This window comes from Mirounga angustirostris, unplaced genomic scaffold (assembly GCF_029215605.1).
Source record: "Mirounga angustirostris isolate CCGP_5_RB_7025 unplaced genomic scaffold, mMirAng1.0.hap1 SCAF_5, whole genome shotgun sequence".
Classification (NCBI taxonomy): Eukaryota; Metazoa; Chordata; class Mammalia; order Carnivora; family Phocidae; genus Mirounga; species Mirounga angustirostris.
Genome location: NW_026991713.1, coordinates 14,753,957 through 14,773,749, shown reverse-complemented (window position 1 = coordinate 14,773,749; position 19,793 = coordinate 14,753,957). Strand labels below are relative to the sequence as shown.

Genomic DNA, 19,793 nt, shown 5'->3' with positions numbered 1-19,793 from the left:
CTTACAGGCGCCACCACCCCGGCCACTGGCCTAATGCAGCTAATCGGCCTGCAGAGCGTTTAGCTCTGGCTGTCACTTGCGTGCCTTAAGGAAGCTTTCTGGGGGGTGGGAAGATGGAGAAAAAGAAGTTTTCCCCACATGGCGTGTCTCCCACCGAGGGCCAGCCTGACTTGATGTTTGTGGTGGTGGCAGCATTCTGGGGTGGAGGGGGGTCACAGAGGGACAAGCAGCTCTCTTCTTGGGTATCCTCATCACTGAGGTCAAACCAAGGCCCCACCTGGTCCACTCTGGCCCAGCCCGGGTCTGGGTGGAGATTGATATCCCCTGGCTCACCCACAAGACCTACAGGAAGCCAGGGCAAGGAGGCCTGGGCCAGGGAGGCCCAGTAAACTGCTGACCTCACTAGCCCCTGGGCCCTGCTTAGCAGGCAAGCTCTGTTTCTTTAAGAAGTAGCCGAGGGCCGAGGGCCGGGGGCCAGAACTCTGAGTCAGGCCTGGAGAACAGAAGGTCGATTTATTTTTGGCCCTGCATCACCCTCTGTGTGGCCTCGGGTGAGTACGCCATTTGATTTATTCCTTTTGCAAAGATCAAGTATATGGTACTGCATTTGCCTTTTACTTCTCTGACGGGAGGCTTTGTCATTCAGTCCTTTGTCATTCAGTCCTTAGTGAAGCCCGTAGCATATGAGGCCCTTAACAGCTTGAGGGGAGAAGGCTGAGCCCACCTGCCCGCCACAAAGCACCCTCCACCCCTTCCACGGCTAGGAGGAACTGGAAGGAGGGTGTGCATGCAGCCACCTGATTAAACACAAAGGCCCCAACTTGGCTTCTGCGGCCCCCCAAATGCCCATGTGTGGTTGGTCTTGTATATACTGTATTTAAATGTCATCCATGCTTCCCAAAAGAAGGAGAAGCCCACCCAAAATGGGGATCAAGGTGTGAGCTCCCATCACGGGAGGCAGAAGCTAGAAGACAGTGTAGTCACCCCTCAGGGTCCGGTTGGATGGAAGGGCTTCTAAGATTTTCTCCGCTCCTCAGATTGTTTAGTCCTGTGATTCCGGTTCTGTGGCTTGCGTTGTTTTTCCCTGTGAAGCCCCAGGCCAAAAGTGTTAGTCCAGCTGGGCCTTGTTTCATCCCACCTCGTCTATTACTGCGCCGTGTTCAGGCAGGGTGGATAAAGGGTAAGGATCCCACACAGCCGTTGGAGAAAATCTTTTATTTCCCTAGTCCTGGGTTCCCTGTCGTCTTCAAATTCCGCGCTCACTCCCTCTGCCCCCCGCTTGGCAGTCGCTAGCTTGAGTCACAGACGAATGGGCGCAGATCCATATCACACCACTCTAGATCCCTTTCCGACTGGCCCGACCAGACACACTGCAAGACGGTTTCCTGGGCTTCTTGGCTTGAGGGTTAACGTCAGGGAGATGCACAGCCATTGCCAAGCTTCGGGCTGCAAGCTGGTCTGGAAACGTTCACGTGTCCAAGCCAGTACAGTCCCTGGCTAGCCCTGAGACACTGGACAAGTCACTCACAAAGTCCAGGTTTCGTTTATCTCTTCTGAAAAATTGGTGTAAATATAACTAGTTAATAGCATCGTTGAGAAGATTAAGCAAAATATTTTGTACAGGCCCTACACAGTAACAGAGAAAGGCACTTCCAGACTTGTAAGACCCAAGCAGAGGGAAGGAGAACCTGATGAATCACACAAGGAAGGGAGGGTTAACAATTCTGCCCTTCATTCCTTTTTTTAAACTATTGTTATTTAAATTCAATTTAGTTAGCACATAGTGTATTATTACTTTCAGAGATAGAATTTAGGGATTCATCAGTTGCATATAAGACTGAGTGCTCATTACCTCAGGTGCCCTCCTCAGTGCCCATCAGCTGTCCTTCATTTCTAGAACTTTCTACCGCAGCCATTCCCAGGGTGGTTTGTGATCTCTAGGGTTGTGCTACTTGTTCCAGGGAATGTGGAGAACTTCTCCAAAAACAGCTCTATTGCAATCCTAGTTCCTAGCATGGTACCTCACACAAAGTTAGTGATCAAGAAATGTTTAAGTCAATGGAAGCCAAGTTCAACTAGATTTTCCTTCATATAAGTACTGTAAATATTTCATATAAATACTAAATATAAGTACTAAAAATGCTTTCACGCTATTACTATATTTGCTAAATATTAGAGTTGCAGGGATTCGCTCTCCCTAACTCCTCATCTACTCGGGAATGTGAGACTCACATTTGTGACCCATTTGACGTGAGTCCAACGCCCCGCAAATGACCGAGCAGGGACAGACCCACTGGTTCGACTCTCAGTCCAGGGTTGGGGACCATGGCTGAAGAGGAGACAGGTAGTCACAAATCCCCAGGGGAAAAAAACACCAATTGTCAACTCCAGAAAATGCCAGGATCACTGTCCTCAACAAAGTGGCAGCTAGCCCTCGTCCTTTCCTGCCACTTGAGTATGTGGACCCTCATGCCCCACCCCTCCACTGAGAAATCCTCCTGGTGAAACTTCACATCACCTGTGTCCCTCCCAACCTGGCCCGTGCCTTGGGTAAAACAGCATGTGTCTTGGACAGGACCACCGGGAAGCTGGTAGGATGCCTATTTTTTCACACTCTTTAAAAATAACCCAGCAGATTTTAAACTTCCTGCTTGGTAGGAGAAAATAGAACTCGTACTCAGCAATCACGTTGCACATTAGTTCCCATTACTGATGAGGCAGTGGGGTAATGAGTGCCCTATGAAAGGACATGCCTCCAAGTTTAGCTCCGAACATGAAAAGACAATCTATCTGCGTGAATAGGCAATTAAAAGAGATGCCCTGTTGGCATTGATGCGTTCTTTGGATGTTGCTTTCAGAGTTAACCTCGGATGAGTTCTGAATTTTAATGCCACCTCAAAACTCTGGGATGAAGAGCTGCCAGGAGAGTTGGCAGGTGGGTGGAATGGAGGGGCTCTGGGCTCCGGGCTGGGCACCAGATCCCGCCTCCAGTCCCGTTGCTGCCATCGACTACTTGGTGACTTTGGCTGGGCCCCTTCTCCATTCTGGACCTACTCTAAATGAAAGCCTTTCTGAGCTGATGTTCTGTGCGCCTAGACTGAACATGTCACACTCCTCTTGCTACACTCATGTATTAGAACCTTGCGGTAACACCATTTAGTGGGATAGAACATTCTGGATTGCATCCAGAAGGACTTAGGTAAAGGAACCTCAGTGTACAATGATGTCTTTGGTAAAAGAGGCAAGAAATCAAGTAAAAGCCTTACAACAAGGCTCCGTGGATGTTTTACGATGAGGATGCATCTCATCAAATCATAGCCTTCGTGACCACCATCTCCTTTTTGTTTTGTTCATTTCGCTTTTCGTTTTTAAATAATTACAGATTCACAGGAAGTTGTGAAGATAGTACAGAGAGGTCCTTGTACCCTTCACCCACTTCCCCCCAATGGAGGCATTTTAACTGTCTCTAGTACGATATCGAAACCAGGAAATTGACATCGGCACACTGCATGTGTCTAATTCAATGCCATTTTGTCACGAGTATAGATCCATTTTACCACCACCCCAATCACTGCTCTGCACCACAAAGGTGTCCCTGTGCCCCCCCTTCCTAGTCACTCCCACGCCCTTCCTCCTCTCATACAATCCCAGCCCTGGCAGCCACAGAACTGTGTTTTACCTCTACAGGTTTGTCATTTGGAGAATGTTCTATAAATAGAACTGTTCAGTAAGTGGCTTGCTTCACTCTGCACAATGCCCTTGAGATCCATCCAAGGATGTTGCAGGTATCAAGAGTCTGTTCCTTTTTATTGCTGAGTAGTATCCCCCCCCACCATGTCCCATGTCCTTTTAACCAAATGCAGGCGTGCGTCAGGAAGTATGGCAGTAAGACAGCTTGGCTCTGACGGCTAGTTCTCTGCTTGTAGCTCCCAGAAAACAGTGATGTGTCTTGAGAGCCGGACATGACTTTCTCATCCTGCAGCATCGAGGGGAGACTGTTTTGTGACGTTAGTCCAACACTTGGGTGTTGGTCATGGATCATAGGAGACCACTGCTTTCACATGGCTTAAATGGTCCTTCAGCTTCTACCATTGACGGACTTCTCCATACATCTCACTGGTGGGGTAGGGAAGCGCTTCTCAGGCTCACTCTACGTGCACATCACTGGGGATCTGGTTGAAATGCAGGTTCTGATTAAGTAGGGCTGGGTCAGGCTTGAGATTCAGCATTTCCAATAAGCCTCTAGGTGATGCTCATGCTGCCAATCGGGGAGGCATCGCTTGAATAGCAGAAGTGTCAAGTATGGAGGTCAGAGATTCATCTCCAACCCTTTCTGCTGCCAGACTAACCCTTGGCTTCTGTCCTGTCACCCGCCTCTCTGGAATCTCAACCTTGTGGGTTATTATGAGCCTTTCCTTCTGTCCCAGACTATGAAGACATTTTAGCCATACATCTGGGGAACTCATTTGAAATTACATTTTCCTAGGTGGAGGGTTCAAAGAGTCTAAATTGAGCCCAAGGAATTATTCACCCACAACCCCATTCTACCTTCACTTTTCCTGGTCTGCTTTTAGTCCAAATCAAATGTATTTATGCGCTGGGTGTTTACTGATGGCCTAGCACGCATGTGGGACCTGCTTCTCTGTTGTGGCACAGAACATCCATCCTTTCTCACTTTGGTTTTCCGTTTTCCTTCAGTATTGGTGGAGGAGGAAAGAAGAAAACTCTTGTTTATTGTAAGACTTTCATGAGACTTCTTTCTGGGCTCACAGAGCCCTCCTGAGAGTGGCAAGGACACCAAGGAGGACCAAGAAGGGAACAATCAAAGACAGCTGTCCCTCCCATCTTTGCTAAAATTACTTGGATAGTGGAGGAGGATGAGGGAAGCATCTGGTTCAAAATGGCTGCTGGGTAAGCTTGAGACTTGTCAGCCAGTTGCTGTGGGGAATGAGTGGGTGGGAAGAGGAAAGAATGGCAGGTTTTATCCATAGTTACTCTCTACTTTCTTTCCTTGTCAAGCGAATGACTGAATTTTCAGCACTTCAAAGGAATCACTCTCATATATTAAATATTGTGGTTGTGGGGGGCGCTCAGAGATTGTTTTCTGTTGAACCAGTAATAAGAAAGTACAAAGTCTTTTTTTTCTAGAAGTTCTTTAGACCAGGGAATGAATCTCTACCCCTGCTATGTGAGAGTTTCAGCTGGCCAGTGAGTTTAATGAAAATCAGCAATATGATATAGTTGCTTAGAAGAGCTCATTTAGCTGTAGGCTACGTTAATAGAAGCATAATCACTAGAATGAGGAGGTGATGATGCTCCTCTCTGCACTGAGGAGATCCCTCCTGGAGTTGTGCATTCGGTTCAGGGTCTGCATGAGTCAGGGTTCCTAGAACAAGCAACTCTGGCAAATTTAAGAAGAAAGGGGATTTGGGGCGCCTGGGTGGCTCAGTCGGTTAAGCGACTGCCTTCGGCTCAGGTCATGATCCTGAAGTCCCAGGATCGAGTCCCACATCGGGCTCCCTGCTCAGTGGGGGGTCTGCTTCTCCCTCTGACCCTCCCCTCTCTCATGTGCTCTCTCTCTCTCATTCTCTCTGTCTCAAATAAATAAATAAAATCTTTAAAAAAAAAAGAAAGGGGATTTATTCAAAGATATTAGACAATTCAGACACTTGATGGGCTAGAGAAACTATTTGAAAGGCAGAGCTTCTAGGGATCACTTACCAACCATGACCCAGGAAAGGCCTGATGAAGTCCTTGCTGCCACTTCTGCCACCAAATACTATGAAGGCCGAAGTCAGTAATGGCAGCTCCATGGTGACGGAGAACTTGATTTCTAGGACGACTTCGGCCACAAGCACGAGTACCACTCCAACCTCAGGACTTAACCTGCAAACCCAGCAAAAAGTTCAGCACCTCTGCCTCCACTTGAACCACAAAACGGAAGCTCCCATTCCCTGGTGGTGTCCCCTTCAGAGTTAGACTTTCATTCCAGCACAGCCGACTGGCAGAACCTCGGTCACATGACTATGCTTACCTGGGGCGGGGGAGGGGGGGGGGAGGGGCCGGGAGTTTCAGTTCTCTCTGCTGCCTTCAGGGGACAGGACGGATCCCAGGGGATCTCTGTGGAGAAAGATGATGGGCGACCATGAACATGACAGATGTCCCCTGTACTTAATGAAGGTCACAGACTTATCAGAAGAAAGTAACCCGACAGTGAAAGAGCGGCTGAAAGAACTGGGATGTTTGGCCCGTAGAAAGGAAGACTTGGGTATGAATAAGAACTTTTAAAAGTCAGAGCAAAGCATTCCAAAGATGGAATGAGCTGACACAGGGGCAGTGAGTTTCCCATCACAGGAAGCATTCAAGAAAATGCTAGTCAACCACTTGATAGAGATTCAAGCAATAAATGGGGGGTAGAATTTAAAGGTCCCTTACGACTCAGAGATATTGTCATTATCAGTTCTCTCCTTCTGATATTAATCATCTATCTGGCCTCAGAAAACCGATCCATCTTGATATATCTTTTATAGAATTTGTAATGACCTCCCTGCCTTCATTTTTTGTCAGTGCCGGATTTTATTAAAGCCTGCCACCCCATTTATCCTCATCATGTTAGTGAGGCAGCAGATCAATTCATTACTCCTACTTATCTAATACAGAAGGAAGAGAAATGGTCTACAAAACCTCACCAGCTGGGAAGAGAAAAAGCAGCTAGCAGCAATTCAGTTACTGAAAAATGGGACTTCTTTTTATAAAGGGGGAAAAATGGATTTCAGTAAAGCAATCGAGTTAGGGAAGGGCCATTTCTGAGAGTAGAATGAAATCCAGGTCTGGGAAATTGCACGTGTCAACACTGCATCAGTTGCGCATTTTTAAAACCAGATTCAACAGAGAAAAACCAGGAGTCGTGCGTCAGTTTGGCCACGGGTGCCTGCCAGCCTCAGTCTTCCCTCTACGTAATGGGGATGTCGCTGCATTGACACAGCAGGTGAGGGAGAGGCCCGACTGAAGTGATGGCAGGAGGTAAGGCTCAGTCACAACGCAGCACTCCTTGCCCCCCAAGCAGGGGGGACGCAAGAGGGAAGCTGGCTGATGGGCTCACTCCACCTCGGTCCCCCCAGGCCCGCAGTGGCTCTGTCGGCATCCTGCCCAGGGCCGCCTACCAGCTCCCCTCCTACCACACTGTTGGCTTCCAGGAGTCACCCACCAGGGTCCACTTTAATTCATGACACTCCCTTGACAGCCTCACTCCCTGGAGCCCCCGGGGGGGACCCCAGCCTTGTGTTCCTCTCCTGCTCTGAGCTCTCAGGTACGGAATCTTACTAGGTACCTGTCAGCCGGTTGTCACATTTCGTCCCAGAGGTGATGGAAACAATGCTCAAGTATCATGCCTCTGTGTGCCGCTTTGAAGATGCTTCCATGTGGCTGAAATGTCATTTCCAGTGCACAGGAGGGTGGTGCGTTTCTCATCCCTCTATATCGCATGTCCCTCTTTTACACCTTTGAGTGCAGAAATTGGCCTGGAAGGACAGGGTCGGTTTTAGAGAATGCTCTCCTGACAGATGAAGGGCTGCCACAGCTCAATCCTGTGCAAGAGACACCTGCAATGTATAGAAATATGAAAATAAGTAAAATCCGACATGGCTGTGACTCATCACAGTGAGATCTAATGTTTATTGAGCTTTTATCATGCGGCAGACACTGTCCCGAGTGCTTTATGTGCATTATCTCCATCCTCACGAAGACTCCTACGGGATGGGGCGCCTGGGTGGCTCAGTTGGTTAAGCGACTGCCTTCGGCTCAGGTCATGATCCTGGAGTCCCTGGATCGAGTCCCGCATCGAGTCCCGCATCGAGTCCCACATCGGGCTCCCTGCTCGGCAGGGAGCCTGCTTCTGCCTCTGACCCTCCCCCCTCTCCTGTGCTCTCTCTCTCTCTCATTCTCTCTGTCTCAAATAAATCTTAAAAAAAAAAAAAAAGGCTCCTACGGGATGGGGATTTGTATTCCCATTTTACAGATAGGGAAACTGAGGTGCAGACAGCAAGGCTAAAAGTGCGTGCGGCGCCAGAATGTTGGTGCAGACTGTGTGGGTCTGACTTCTAAGCAAGCTCTAAGTCTTCGCCATGCTCTTTGTTTAAAATGCCTCCTTTCAGGGCCCCTGGCTGGCTCAGTTGGGGGAGCATGCAGCTCTTGATTTCAGGGTTGTGGGCTCGAGCCCCATGTTGGGTGTAGAGATTACTTAAAAATAAAATCTTTTTTTTTTAAGATTATTTATTTATTTGACAGAGAGAGAGAGCGCGCACGCATAAGGAGGGGGAAGGGCAGAGGGTGAGGGAGAAGCAGGCTCCTGGCCGAGCAGGGAGCCTGATGCAGGGCTCTATCCCAGGATCCTGGGATCATGACCTGAGCCGAAGGCAGATGCTTAATGACTGAGCCACCCAGGTGCCCCTAAAAATAAAATCTTAAAAAATAAAAAGAATTTAAAAATTAAAAAAATAAAAGAAAATGTCTCCTTTCAAGGGAGGTGGGAAAATGAGATCCTTCTCTCCTCTCTGCTGCTTTAAAAAAAAATGACCATTCAGATAGCTATTCAGAAGAGGAAGAAAAAGCCTTCTGGGGTCAGGCGAAGGTTAATCATGTGTATCTGTGGTGAACTGTTATGCCAAAGTCAGCTTCTTCCAGATGCAGTTTTTTGTGTGTGAGTTTTATTTGGGTGAGACAGGAATGTTGAGTGGTGTAAAGGTTCAGATCAGATGGACCAGTACTCAATGGGTATTGACCACCACTGGGGAGAGAGGCAAGGAAGCTGGGGTCCCTCAAGGTGCTTCCTGACACAGACACAGTCTGGGGACAGAGTTGCTGCCAAGCCAACTCTTGGCGTGAAGGGAACCCCCCACACACACACCTCTTGGGCAGATGGGCCCAAAGTCACACTGATAGTCAAGGTCACGCTCAGCAAGGCCATGGGTCATACAGGAGACATGGTTGGCCCATTATGCCTCTGAGCCCACACCTTTCCCATCTCAGATTTTTGGCTCTTATTGGGCCGAAGTCCCACCCACCTGGGTCCTCAGCCGTGCTGATAAGTAGAGAAAGCCCCCGGGAGAAGTTCCCTAATGGCTAATTTCACCCCCGAACAGCGACTTGGTGATGGGCATCGCTGACCCAGGGGCGCATACCTAAGAGGCTCCTCCTGGCCTCTAAGACTTGCGCTCTGTCACTCGGGGGATGCAGGGAGCCGGGTGTGGTTTATTTCTCTTTCTGGGCCCAGGGAACAATCTGAATTTGGGAGGTTTGGGTCTTAGTCCCTTGTTAGAGCCGAGAAAGACTTCAAAGACTCAACTGCTTCACAGAGCTTCGTAAAAGAGGAAAGGCCCCCAGAGCGTGTGAAGTAAGGCCTCCTTCATTCCCTTCCGAGGGGGAAGACGGTGAACCCCAGGCCTCGTGCCTGCTCCACATTGACCCAGCCGCTCCTTTTGGCCTCCATGCAGAGGACGAGCGGTTCCCTTGCTCTCTGCTGCCATGGGAACTAGAAAAACAAATTTTGCTTTTAGCTGCAACCTCTCAGAAGCACCAAAATATAAGCCACCAGAAACTCCTCAAGCTTACCTGGGCATTCTAGTTTATTCATGGTTGTTGGGTTTTGTTTTGTGTTTTAAGATTGATTGATTGATGGACTGATTTTAGAGAGAGAGCGTGTAGGGAGTGGGGGGTAGAGGGAGAGGGAGAATCTCAAGCAGACTCCCTTCTGAGCACAGAGCCCAATGCAGGGCTCGATCTTACCACCCCGAGATCACAACCTGAGCCAAAACCAAGAATCAGACACTTAACCAACCACACCACTCAGGCTCCCCAAGGTTGTTTTTTTGTTTGTTTGTTTGTTTTAATGGGCCAGTTTGACCTGCAACCCAGTTCTGTCTGCTCCCATTCAGACAGTACACACAGCATCTTCACCTTCAAAACCTCTGTACTCCAGGGAGCAGAGCCCAGGGGCAGACTGAGAAAGCCCAGGACACGCATGGGTTTTGTTGTCTCGCTTTGCGTTGGTAAAACCAGGAGACAGGTGACTTCTAGTTCTGCGCTTGTCAAGGCAGCGGGAAGTCAGGACATGGAACAACAGATGGTGTGGCCGTGGGCGCAGGCTGAGCTGGGAGGAGGGTCGTCCGAGGGGCTTTCAGGAACACCAGCCTCAAGGAAGGGCCTCATTTTGGGTCTGTGGTGTCCATCATCCCGGGCTTGTGTTAAAGCAGAGTGGCAGAGAGTAGGTAGGATGGGCCGGAACCGAGGAGTTTTCTGGTTGGGTAAAGTCCTTTAATTGTCCTCCGAGGAGGTTACAGGTCAGATGCTTCTCCTTCTGGGGCCTCTTCCATTTCACAGGAGAAAGAGAGCACAGCAGAGAGTAGGACCCCGGCCCCAGGACCAGCGCACCAGCCGCATACCTCCTTCGCCCCCGCTGTTGTTGTTGGCACCTCGGGGCAAGTCCGATGCTTCCTCGGCTCCCCCATTGTTTCTCCACTGCTTGGGGTTGGTAGCGTTTCCTAAAAGAAGTGCTCCATTCCCTTGCTTCTCGGAGTGGGGCCCACAGACAGTCGCATCGAGCTCATGGGGAGTTTGTTGGAAATGCTGAATCTGACCCCTTACCCCTGACCTAATGCCCTGGAATCTGCATTTTCCCCCGAGCACCTGGAGTCTGAGAAGGGCAGGCTGCTGTGACTGCATCAGGCCCTTCTGTCTCTCTAAGGACACTGCAGATGTGCCTGAAAAGGTGATCTATAGATGGCAAGGACTTGGGGAGCAGACCGGGGTGCGGTGCGGGAGAAGATCCTTAGGGTGTTTGATTCATTGTGCTATAATGAGTCATTTTTAAGACCGCCACGCTCTCTGAGAGTCTCAGAGAGTCAACTGTGCATCCTTCTCTTGCCAATGGTTTCTCCCCTGACTGGAGGTGGGAGATGCTTTTCCAGCCTGCTGTCAATGTCTAGTAAATTACCTTACCTGCTTCTTTCCTGATGTCTCTCACCAGGGCAATCCCCCTTTCCAGCCACCTGTTTCTGCTGACAACTTTAGGAATTAGCTTCTTTAACAAGCATTAGATAAAAATCATCCCACTCTGAGGAAAAATGACACAGAAAATTAAGGGCTGTTTATAAAACTGCATACACATGCATGAGGTTTGCCAAAAACAGCTTGTGTCGCAAGTAGGGCAGACAGGCCACTATGGGCAGGAACGGAGAAGAGGACTGAAGGAAAGAATTGTGAAGGCTTGAAAGAGGATGTGTGAGCTCGGGGACCCTGTGGCAGTCTGAATCAGCTTCCTTAGAAATGCTCATGAGAGCATGAACCTTATAACAAGAAACTGTGATTTTTTTCAGAGTGCCCCAAACTCCTAGGATTCCAGCCCTTCGGTTCTGTCTCTATATCCCTATTGATGAAACATGACTTTTTTTTTTTAAGATTTTATTTATTTATTTGAGAGAGAGAGAATGAGACAGAGCACATGAGAGGGAGGAGGGTCAGAGGGAGAAGCAGGCTCCCTGCCGAGCAGGGAGCCCGATGCGGGACTCGATCCAGGGACTCCAGGATCATGACCTGAGCCAAAGGCAGTCGCTTAACCAACTGAGCCACCCAGGCACCCCGAAACATGACTTTTTCATCCCCGGGAGACCAAGGCTTTGCCTCCAATGCAGCATAGAGGAGAATGGATCAATTATCTAGATAATTCAAGGACAACCTCCCACTTCAGCCACCTCTGTGCACAAACCATCGTCATGTCCTTCACCAAAAATCTCTGGCCAGGGACACTAACCCCATGATTGGGACTTGGTTTAGCAAACCACCTGCCTTGTGACACTATGGCATGGTTGCGGGGCGGGGGGGAAGATTTTGCCCCCCGGGAGCATTTGGCAATGTCTGGAGGCGTTTGTCGTTGTCCCAACTGAGGGAGAGAGATGCTCCTGGCATCTAGTGGGCAGAGGCCAGGAGGCTGCTAACCATTTCACAAGGCACAGGACACGTTCCAACGCAGAATTATCCAGCCCCCAATGCCAGTAATGCCAGAGTGGAGAAGCTCTGTTCCAGGGAGATGGGTTTGGGTCTCCACTCACTGCGCAGCATGATGGTATGGAAGGAATTTCTTCCCCATAGGTTCCTGAATCACAGGAAAATCAACGGGAACAGTCTCTAGCGATGAGCTCAGATTCTCCACTGCCTCCCCCAGAGCCATGGTCAACCACATTCAGCCGGGTGATCACGGGCTTCCTCAGACAGCAGAGCACGCTCATTTATATTTCATCTTCCAGGGCATCTCTGGGGGTTAATGTTTCGCAGTCCTGCTACTTTGGCATAGATCGGGGCCTCTGGGAGGCCAAGAGAAACCCAGGTCACATCTGTTTTGGAAGCTCCAGGTATAAAAAAAAAATGAAGAAAGGCAAAAATAAGATGATAAAAATTTCAATTCATTTTAAAGATTTGCAAATAAGAAATTAATACTTCTACCCACAAAGAATGGAATCAATATACCCAGACCGGTCACAATATAATTGCAATATCTATACATTCCATATATTCATTCATAGTGTCTACAGGCAGGGTCGTCCTGTAATGGGGTCTAACCCTGAGAGTCCACAGTGAAAGTTGTCCTTTCTTGAGTCCTGCCAATGTCTCTCTGTGACCATGAATAGGCCTTACTTGGAAAAATAGTAAAGATCTAAATGTACAGCTATTTGAGGCTATGTCATAAGGAGTGGCAAAGGTCCAAAGGCAAAAAATAGTAGTTAAAACATACAAATACTTATTGGAGGTCCCAGATAGTAATCTGAGGGTGTGTGTGTACGTATTTATGTACATACATACACACACACACAATCTCAACACTTTGTTGTCGTTAATCCCATCTGACAGGAAAACCAAAGTAGAGAGAAATGAAGTGATGACCAAGGTCACATTCCTTATCAGTAGGTCTGTGAATAGAATCAGGTATGTAAGTAAAACCAAGGGAGTTTGACTCCAGAAACCACATCTGCAACTCTCAAAGGGAGAGGTGCAGGTTTAAGAAGATGTGTAGCACCATAAAAGGGCTTTAGAAAGCATCGAGAGGAGGTACAGTGCAATGTCAACCGGACAGGAGTTGGAGTCACATGGATCTGAATTCAAATCCTGGTTCGGACCCTTTGCTGTGAGGTCTTGGGCTCCTTCCTTAATCTAAAGCCACTTTCCTCAGCTGTAATTGGGCCTGGTGGCCCCACACGTCCAATGAGGCTGTATTAGGGTCCGAGCATTGGCCCAGGAACATGAAGGGCACACAGCATTGTGATGATAAAACTGAAGCTCAGAGAGAGTAAGTGTGTTGCCCAAGGCCACAGAGCAAAGCACCGACAAGTCTCTGAATACCTGGTCCAGTGTTCCTTACACATCTGCTGCTCTAAGCCATTTCACCTATCCGGCCCCCTCCATCCCCTAACAGTGTCTTTCTCAAATTGCCCATTTCAGAGCTCCAGATAGGCTTTCTCACCTGCAGGGCTATGCTGCCATACTTGGGGGGCTGTGCCAAACTGGGTGAAGTGGAAATAAGCAATCACAGAAGCTCCACAGTTCAAAAAAAAAGTGGGGGAAAAGGTTTAAATTCCAAGCATAATCCCGGAGTGTCCACTAGGTGGAGCCACACTTCTGCATTCCCGGAGTCCCAAAGTTTTTCTGGATTAGAGCGTGAATTTGGCTCGTGAGAGACTGAGAAAATTCACTCATTCATTCACTCACTCATTAATCCGATAAATATTTACTAAACCCCTACTCTGTGCACGGCATGATGGTACAACAGTAAACACTGTGGTTATTTTTTTTTAATTTAAATTCAAGTTCGTTAACATACACTGTAGGATTGGTTTCAGGAGAACACTGTAGTTATGAACACTGTAATTAGAATCTGACAACTTCTCTGCTTCCGTAATGAACCTCACAGCCAGGCAAGAACTTTATCCTTCCACTCACTCCATCCTCAGCGTGGGGCCAGATTTCTTCCCAAAATATGTATTTGGCATGTATTTCCCAGGAAGCTCAGAGAACACAGAGAGGGATCAGACACAGCCTAGTGGAGGAGACAAACCCGTGACCCGCGCAGCCAGCCTGCCCTGGGCAGTGACTGCTACGTGCTACTGTCTGGAGGAGCCCAGAGCTCCTCTTCAGGATCCTTTAAAATAAAGCCAAGTCTTTTGTCCTTTGGCGTCCTGAAAGGGTAGCTCAAAACCTTCGCCCCCACCCATACTTTCTCTGCTTCTTGTTAACGATTGGCTCCAACTTGCTGTCCCCCCAGAAATCTCCATTGGTGCCACTGAGGGGGGCTTGAAATGGCAAGAATGAGGTTGATTATTTTTAAGACTTATTTATTTATTTGAGAGAGAAAGGAAGAGAGAGAGCCAGGGGAGGGGCAGAGGAAGAGGGGGAGAGAGAATCTCAAGCAGACTCCGCACTGAGCGAGGAGCCCAACGTAGGGCTCGATCCCACAACCCTGAGATCATGACCTCAGCCGAAACCAAGAGTCAAATGTTCAACCGACTGAGCCACCCAGGTGCCCTAAGATTGATTTCATTACAGGTGGATTAGGTGAAAGTGTTCACTCTTCCCTGGGCACATATTTCTGCCTCCCCTTCCAAGAGAGGCTCTGTGGGTGTTGGAACCTCATGAACTGATGTCAGGAGGCCCAGGCTCTGAGCCTAACATGATGTGTGGTCGTGGATCAGTCGCATTCTCTTTCTGGCCTCAGTCTTCTCATCTGTGGTAGACTACATATGGCCACAAATTCTTTACAGACCTTCCCAGCAGGAGATGGTGACTTTCCCCCACTTTCCTGGATCCCAGAGCCAGCCACCCTCCAATCCACATCACATCATCTCCCCTAGATTAGCCATAAGGATCCTGCCAGTGGTTCTCCAGCCGTCACTCTGCCCCGACATGCATTTCACACAGAAGATCGAATGACATGAAACAAGTTAGATCACATCATTCGTCTGCCGCACACCCTCTAACCACAGCCAGCATCCCTTCCGAACTTCAAGACTGGGCACCATCTGGCTCCCTGCCCACCTCTCTGCCTGTCTCCCCCTTGTTCACAGTGTGCCAGCCTCATGTCTAGGACTGTGACCCCAGGGCCACACAGCTGGCCATCTAGAGAGAGCCTGGAGCTGAAAAGCAAGGCAGAACTTGAGCTGGAAAATGTATGGGATTGAAATTTCACTTTAAGATAAACATTCCCCTACCCAGAAGCTAGGGGAGACCAGAAAACCACTCCTTGAACCTGGGGGGAAAGTTTTTCTAAGAGGAGGAGATGGTGGTGGCATGAAGGAGGGTGGGCTTGCAGAAACGCGGTTTCTGGTGGAAGCTAAGGGGTCAGAAACCTCAGCTGTTGTCCCGCAGCTAGACGGTGAGCAGGTGAGTGAGTCCCCAGTCAGGTGGCTACAACCGCATTTGATTAATCTTATTGGTTTTCCCTTGACTTACGGCTCTGACCCTCCATTAGAGTAGAAGCTCCTGGGACATATTCACCTCCGTAGCTCCCTGTCTCCCCAGCGGAACTCTGCACAAAGGTGGCAGGGAGAACGTTTGCTGAGTGTTGTGAGCAACAGTCCTTTCTCGCCAGTCACGCCTGGTAGCAGCACCCCAATTTTCTTCTAGGGCACGCTCCCTTCCCTGCTCTCACCCATGTGCTCCACGTAAGGGCTCACTCCGTCCCTGGCTCCAGAACTGGACACATGGCTCAGGCCCAACCAAGCAAAACATCCCTTTCTCCCGACCACACTTCTGGATCAGGAATGGGCAAGTGACCATTCCAGGACTGGGGAGACAAAGGAGACTGAAGAGGGGATAAAGGCAAGTGCTCTTCTGCTAAGGCTGCAAGAAGCAAGGATGCTGCAGGCTTGAAGCTGCTGAAGGCCCAGAATTAGCCAACACAGTCGAAGCCGGAGACAGGTTGGGAGAGGTCAGATCCCGGTGACATGCTTTAAGCCCCTGAATCCAGCTGAGTCAGAAGCCATTCGTGTCACTGGATTCTTGAATCATCTGAGCAGATAATTTCCATTTCTTGTCTAAGGCAATTAGAGTACCTGTCACTTGCATCCAAAAGAGTCTTGACAGATGAATGAATGAATGAATGAACCAGAAAACACCAGCATAGAGGAAAGGATTTCTGTGCTAGGAGCCAAGACAGTGTCTTGCCATTTACTATGTGACACTGGGCAAGTTGCCTGATGTCTCTGGACTTCAGTTTAGAACTCTGATATCATTCATTTATTCAACATTTATTGGCATTAATCATGCCAGACATCATGCTAAGTGTTGGCTCTTCCATGGTAACAAAACCCTCATGGTTCCTGTTCTCATGAAAATGGAAATGAAGTTCACTCTTAGAAAAACAAAGTGACATTTCTGCAAACCTGATTTTGTCACCGGGAAATGTGTTTGTGGTACAAGTCTCTAGCACTTGGTAACTGGTAATGATCTTGTTATTCCTTCCACTCCTCATCAGTGACTTTTGGGGTTAGATGGAGGAGGGGTGGGAAACCAAGCCTCATATGATCAGAGAGGAGGGTACCCAGACTTCACTTCCTTCCTGAAGCTCATGGCCAATCAGAACTAATGTTTATGAGCCTAATTATACACAGCACTGAGCTAGAGGGTGTAATGAGAGCCTGGCTTGGGCCTGGGTCCTATCCTTTGGGACCTTTAGCTCTAAGAATAGCCAACGTGCAAACAAGTACCTTTTTTCTGGCCTCTGGCAAGGAGACTTTTCTGAGTCAAATATGCTCATCAATGTTCCCAAGAATCAGGCTTAGAAATGGAGCTACTTAAGCTCGATCGCTTTCAATCTTGTTATAAAGAATTAATAATGCCAACTGAAGTTGGATTTTTATTTTTAAAGGGAATTCACAACTTGGGTTGAAATGGCAAAATGTGTGACATAAATAAGCCCAGTATCCAAGTGGAAGCTTAGCAGGCCCCAAATAACCAGAGTTCTATCCCACCTTCTAGGATTTCATTTGCTCATTCATTTAATAAATAGTTATTGGGCGCCTGGGTGGCTCAGTCAGTTACGCATCTTAGCCTTCAGCTTAGGTCGTGATCCCAGGGTCCTGGGATCGAGCCCCGCATCGGGCTCCCTGCTCAGTGGGGAGTCTGCATCTCCCTCTCCCTCTGCCCCTCCCCCTGCTTGTGCTCTCTCTCCCTCTCTCTCTCTGTGTCAAATAAATAAATAAAATCTTTAAAAACAACAGTTCTCAAGTGCCTACTCTGCACCAGGCACCATCATGGAAGAGCAGCTGTCTCCTAAGAGGGCAGCCCACGGAGGGGACAGATCCAGAGGCAAATATTCAAACACAAGCCCGTTCCTTGTATTCCTGCGTGCACACCTGACTGAGCCCAGCCAAGCGTTAATAAGTCAGCCTCTACCAATAAATCATTTCACGTGCTCTATTCTAAATATAGCACAGCTTCTTGCCTGTTCCAGTTATTATTGCTGCATTTTAAAAATGACCTCAAAACTTAGTGGTTTGGTACTTAATGCCACTGAATTGTACATTTAAAAATGGTTTAGGGGCACCTGGGTGGCCCAGTCGGTTAAACGTCTACCTTTGGCTCCGGTCATGATCTCAGGGTCCTGGGATCGAGCCCCACATTGGGCTCCCTGCTCACTGGGGAGCCTGCTTCTCCATCTGCCTCTGCCCCTCCACTCCCCGCTCTGTTCATGCTCTCTCTCTCTCTCAAATAAGTGACATTTTAAAAAAACTAATAAAAATGGTTAAAATGGTAAATTTTATATGTATTTTGCCATAATAAAAATATTATGGGAGAATAAAAAAAAACTTTAATGGTTTGAAACAACCATTTAATGAAGCTCACAGATTCTGGGGGTGAGAATTTGGGGCAGGGCACAGTGGGAACAGTTCATTCCCGCTCCATGGTGGCTGGGCCTCAGCTAGGGAGACTCGAAGGTGGGAGGTGAATCAGTGTCTGGGTCCTGGCATCATCTAAAGGCCCTTACATTTACATGCCTGGGCTGACTCAAAAACTAGGACTGCCCACTGGAGCACCCAAATGTGGCCTCTCCGTGTGTGCCTTTCTCACAACATTGTGGCCTCAGGGTAGTCAAACTTTTTATTTTTATTTTTTTCAAGTAGGCTCCACACCAAGTGCAGAGCCCAACACAGGGCTTAAACTCACAACCTTGAGATCAACACCTGAACTGAGATCAAGAATCAGATGTTTAACCAACTGAGCCACCCAGGCGCCCCTCAAACTCTTTATATGTTAGCTCAGAGCACCTCACATGAGTGTTTCAGTAAAAAAGGGGGAAAAAAGACAAAACCTGTATCCCATTTATGGCCTAACCTTGGAAGTGTAACTTCTGTCATAACCAGAGTAGTCATAAATCTACCCAGATTCAAGGTTAGGGGGTGGGTAGAATTAAACTTCATGTTTTAATGGGGGAGTATTTAAATTACGTTGTAGAAAAACCTGTGTGAAGGGAGATCTTGTTGCATCCATTTCTGGAAAAATATACTCTGCCATACCACCTTTCGAAATGGGCCAAAAGCAAAGAAACCACAGAAATAGCACTGGAAGAGGCCTTAATGAACACATAATCCGCCTACCCTCAGAATGAGAAATTCACTCCTGAGAGGATCCTTCCTCAGGCTGGTAGAGTGCCAAGGGCATGAGGCTGAATAGATCGAGATGGTGGTGTCTGGTTGGCATTCTATCAGTTCCCGACTGTGTGTGATCTCAGAGTAGTAAGGCTTTTCACCACTGGGAACTCTAACTTCCTCATCTTGAAAATGGAGGTAATTCTTGATCATGTTTCATCAGTGTTGTTTTGAGAACCACGCAAAATATCTTATGTGAAGACAAGTATGTTGCAAAAATGCCCACAAATTGACCCCACAGGTGGACAGCCCCGTCTGGCAATGCAACAGGGGAAGACCATGTATTTCCCATTTGTCTTTGCCACTACTCTTTCCCATTGCAGCCGCCCTCCTGGTTTTGCTTGCCTGTCTGAGGTAGAAGAGACAGATGGAAGCTCAGGGCAAATGACCTAGATGGAGTCACACAGCTAAGAAAGAAGTCAAAACCCAGATTCTTCGGGGATGTTAAGACTTGCCATTCTACAGTCCCCCCAGCCACTGACATTTTCTCTAACAGGTGACTCTGACCTTAGCTGAGAGGCATGGCACAGATTACAGCCAGTTTCTAGGGTCACACTGCTGGGTTCATATCCTAGCTACACCACTTCGCAGCTGGGTGACCTTAGGAAAGATCATTAATTCTCCCCCATGTGTAAAATGGGAAGACTTCCCACACAGGGTTACGAAGGAACCAAGTTAACATCAGCCATTTAAAATGTGCCGGGCACATAACAAGCACTTTGTGTTTGCTTCTGCTACAACCACTGTGTACTTAAATATGTAAGTCCTAAATGTTTTAAGGTGAGGAAGTAACACCCAAGAATGTAGTGAAATGTAACGGCGGAAGTAGCTCCTTGAAATGACAAGTCTATTTTGGAGAAAGCTTTAAAAAGAAGAAAACCACAAATCTCTACCATTTGTCAGCGAAAAGTCTATGGAACTGCAGGCAAAATAAAGGTCTCTGACCCCTACAGTTCCAGTTTTATTTATCGCCTCCGTGAAGTCTGCAGAGACTGTCACAGAGGGGACAGTCTTGAAAAGCCCATTCACGTGACCGCACTCGGCGCGGCCCACCCCACGTGGACTCCTCGCCCTGCCGCTTCCACTTCCGCTTCCAGCCCTTTA

The 19,793-nt window shown here is 48.3% G+C and overlaps 1 long non-coding RNA gene across 1 annotated transcript; it reads right to left on the bottom strand.

Moving 5' to 3' along the window:
• Positions 1 to 5,752: 5,752 nt before the first annotated feature.
• LOC135364317 (uncharacterized) lies at positions 5,753 to 7,710 on the bottom strand. Its single transcript, XR_010411196.1, has 3 exons — positions 7,331 to 7,710; positions 6,035 to 6,120; positions 5,753 to 5,886 (listed from the first exon to the last, which is right to left on the bottom strand). It is a non-coding gene; the product is annotated as an uncharacterized LOC135364317 (long non-coding RNA).
• Between the last annotated feature and the right edge of the window lie 12,083 nt (positions 7,711 to 19,793).